The sequence below is a fragment of the Quercus robur genome, chromosome 11 (assembly GCF_932294415.1).
Source record: "Quercus robur chromosome 11, dhQueRobu3.1, whole genome shotgun sequence".
NCBI classification, from domain to species: Eukaryota; Viridiplantae; Streptophyta; class Magnoliopsida; order Fagales; family Fagaceae; genus Quercus; species Quercus robur.
The window spans coordinates 37,740,980-37,745,424 of NC_065544.1; the positions used below are offsets into that span (position 1 = coordinate 37,740,980).

Here is a 4,445-nt window from a genome sequence, read left to right on the forward strand (position 1 = left end):
ATTTCATTCTATATTTGAATGGCATAATTTATGAATAGTCTCGTCAATGGGGCATTTATCTACAACAAATTCCAAGTAGATTCTCCAAACTATGCTAATAGAAGATAGTCTGCGGACGGCATTTATGCAAGTTGTGTTTCTGTATAGTCCTTAAAAGCCTGTAAACTAGTTTTGCTCTTTTTTTTTTTCTTTTTTTTTTTTTTTTTTTTTTTTAAAAATTTTTTAATGTCAACCTTATTTCTATGGACTTCAATATCAGAATTTAGAACTTTAAAAATCTATTTTTTTAATACCCAGTTGAAAAAAATCGTAAATCCTAATGCAATTTTGATGAGCAACAAATTACTTCCAAGTTCAACTGCCAGCAAAGTTGCAGTTTAGTTGTTGTATCTATCCAATTGCTCAATATTGTATCTTTCTAATTATTGACTGTCTAGACTGATTTATCAGATAGGTGAAGATATCTTCATCTAAATGTATTTTTTTGTGAGTGAATTCATCTGTTATATTCAATCATGGAAATAATAGTTTCAATTTTTAAGGAGTGGGAAGAGTTGCAAAAAGATGGGTCTATATTGTGGTTATAGGTGATCCCTTCACAAAATGAACTAGAGGAAACAATTTTTTTTTTTTTTTTTTTGAGGAAAAAGGAAACAAATTTAGTGTAACTTTTCATGCTATTGTGATGAAACTATATATCTTTTCTTTCTTTATTTTGGATTCTTTTGAGAATCGAAACTATAGATCTTTCACGACAATTAAGGGAAAAAAAAAAAAAATTTAGTGAGAGACTTCCTTACGTTAAAAAGGACCAACAGAGATAATCCTAAACAATACTACGTTAGTGCTCGGTTACAATGCTTTACATATATATATATATATATATATATCATGTTTATGTGTTTCATGAAAGTCTAAATAAAGCTTTAGAGCTAATGTGCTTTAGTATAATTGAAACGGTGTTTTTTAAGACACGATTTTTGTATTACATAAATATTATTGAATTTTTGCTTGTGATATATAGAACTAAATAATGTTTTTAAAATATGATTTTTGTATAATATGAATATTATTGAATTTTTGTCTTATAGATAGCCAAACTTTTAAATCTAATATCCAAATTGATATGTAGAATTAAAATAATTTTTCTATAAAACACAATTTTCATATAAAATGAATATTATTGAATTTTTTGCCTTCAAGATATCTAAGCATATGACATTCGATTTTATCTTCTCAACTTTCTTGAATATAATACTTTCACTTTTTCTTTCTTTCTCTTTTCCTTCAAATTTTATTAATGAATTTGTGGGGACTCGAGAACCGAGGAAGGATACAACAAGCTGTGACTATCGTCATAAAAGCATTCTAAGCCTGAGGAGGGGGTTTGCCCTAGGATAGGAAGAGAAGGGACAAAATACTTATTGAAAGGTTGAATGGAGAGGATGGTGTTTAGTGAGAGTCAAGGTAGGTGAAAGAAGTTTCCAGTGAAAGCTCACTTACTGCCTTCGCATTAAACCATTGGCAACAACTTTATCAGCTGCATTGATGAAGAAGTGACTTGAACAGTAGAATTCATAGTTAAGCATCTCCTTCTACCACCTTCAATAGAAGTTTAAAGGGACAAGTGTCCTAAGGAGAGTCTGGAGGATTGTAGATGGATGGCTAGGATGCAATTAGCTGAGGATTATATAAAGAAAAAGGACTTCCAGATGAAAGGGGATCCCAAAAAAATCAAGAAAAAGAATAGTAATAGTGATAGAGGGAGAAGAGTGTACATCCTTGTGCAAGAACATCGTCCTTAGGCAAGATTGTAAAGAACCATTCATACCCTTAATCTATGGCTTTCGTTCATTCCTTCTCTATTTGAATCCTCAAGCTAAGCCCAACTTGTTTTACCCCCCTCTTTAAACAAATATCTATTGGTTTGGGCCTAGCTGGATAGCACGAATTTCACTATTCTAAGTGAGTTTGGGCCGCCAGATTTTTGTATCCTTACAATTGGCGTCGTCTGTGGGGAGCAAGGTTTTGTTGTGGGATTGTTTTTGGTTAGCCATGGCCAACCTGGAACTGAATGGGGAAGAATTTGTTGGTTTACAGAGGGAAAATCGGTTTGTTAATCTAGAGCAAAGGAGAGACAGACATCTTACGCCAAGTGTTATGGTAGAGTCCTACCATATAGAGCGTACTTAAAGGAGTCATTCAAGGATAGGGAGTCATGTTTCGTACAATCAGGAGACACGAAAATTGCAACTTGAGATAGATCACTTGCGTAGGAAGCTGCGGCAAAGAGAGCGTGATAGAAGGAGTGCATCACCCCCATCAAGTGATGGATCAGGGGAAAGTAAGGATCGCTTGTATCGCCATAGGTCTAGAACCCCATCCAGTGAGTCCTTCTTAGCATCTTCATGCTAGGATAAACTAGAAAAGGGCAGGTTCAGGTGTGGGCAAGGGTCATCTCACCATAGCATGGGGAATGATGCGATGAGCAAATCACTTCGTCAAATCTCAAAGTCACCCTTTGTTAGGAGAATTAACAAGGCAAGGCTCCCCCACCAGTTTTCACAGCCAACTTTCACCATTTATAATGGAAGGTCTGATCTTGTGGAGCATGTGAGCCACTTCAATCAGAAGATGGCAGTTCATTCAGGCAATGAAGCTTTTATGTGCAAGGTGTTCCCTTCAGCCTCGGGCCTGTGGCTATGCGGTGGTTTGATGCTTTGGAAGAGGGGTCATTAAGGTCCTTTGAGGAGTTGACAAGGGCATTTGGTGCTAGATTTGTGATGTGCAATAGGGTCCTTAAGCCTTTAGACTCTCTGTTATCTATGGCGATGAGGGAGTGGGAGACCCTCAAGACCTATTCGGACAGATATTGGGAAATGTACAATGAAATAGATGGGGATTTCGAGGATGTGGTAGTGAGAACTTTCAAGGTAGGGCTTCTGATGGAGCATGAGTTGAGAAAGTCACTAACAATGAAGCCTACCCTTAGTATGCGACAGCTTATGGATCACATTGATAAGTACAAACGAGTAGAGGAAGATCAGACCCAAAGAAAGGGTAAGGCGAAGGCTTTTCCTAAAAAGAGGGATCCTCAGGGAGAATGATATCACAGTAACCAGTCGAGGAGAGATTTCCCCAACCAGACATCGTCTGTGGGTGCTTAGGTGGTTAGTTCATTGTTTAAAGAGCCTATCTATCAAATACTTGAAAATATAAAAAATAAACCGGATTTCAAATGGCCCAATAAAATGGGTGGGGACCCATCCAAGAGAAACCAGAGCCTTTACTACCATTATCATCAGGAAAAGGACACATAACTGAAGATTGTAGAACTTTACGCGATCATTTGGGCTAATTGGTGAAGGTAAGGAAGTTGAGGCCTTTCTTGCACCAACCTGCTGGTCAGTTTGGATAGCCTAAAATTGGGTATCAATGGAAGGGAGCTCCCTGACCAGCCCTAAGCACAATTAATGTTATTTTTGCTAAACCCAGGGGCGATGCAAGAACCTACTTAGGGGTTATATCTGTAATTTTAGGTCCCAACTTGGAAGACAAGAGCCAGGCTTGCAAAAAGGCCAAAATGGTGGCCATGCCCACTTTAGGTTTTTCAGAAGAAGATAAGGAGGGGATGCTCTAGCCATATGATGATGCCTTGGTAGTAACTATTCGGATTTGGGGGTATGATGTAAGAAGGGTCCTGGTAGACTAGGGAAGTGGGGTGGAGATTATGTACCAAGACTTATATAAAGGGTTAAATCTCAGGTCTGAGGACCTGGAGAAGTACGATTCACCACTAGTGGGCTTTGATGGGAGATTGGTAACCCCTCGCAGGCTGATAAGGTTACTTGTACAGGCTGGAGACGAGGAGGTACAAGTTGAATTCATTGTAGTTGAAGCTTTTTCCCCTTACACAGCTATCCTAGCCAGACCATGGCTTCATGCTATAGGAGCAGTCTCGTTAACCTTACACTTGAAAGTTAAGTACCCCACACAAGGTAGAGTTGGGGAATTAGTAGGAAGTCAAGCAATGGCTAGGCAATGTTTGATAGTAGCCATTACACGACAACCCACAGATCAAGTCGTGGTGGAAGAGGAGCGAATCCCATAGCAATCAAAGGGTCCCGAAGTAGGACTTGGGACCGAGTTGTAGGGGGTACTGTTCGAGGAATTGGAAAAGGTTTTGATTGGTCAAGATGAAAAAAAATACTTTCAGGTGGAGTCTCAATTGCCATCCTTAGAATAGGCAGCGTTGGTGAAATTTTTGGAAGATAATATTGATGTGTTTGCCTGGAGTACTTATGATGTACCTGGGATTGATCCTGATTTTATATGTCGCCGGTTGAATGTGAATCCAGAGGTGATCCCACGAAAGCAACCTCCTCGATGTTCATCAAAAGAGTATGCTGAGGCAGTAAGGTTAGAAGTGAACAAACTTAAGCAAG

General features: G+C 38.5%; 1 pseudogene; it reads left to right on the forward strand.

Annotated features, from left to right (window-relative positions):
• Positions 1-2,484: 2,484 nt before the first annotated feature.
• Positions 2,485-4,111, forward strand: LOC126704998 (uncharacterized; annotated as a pseudogene).
• The last annotated feature ends 334 nt before the right edge of the window (positions 4,112-4,445 follow it).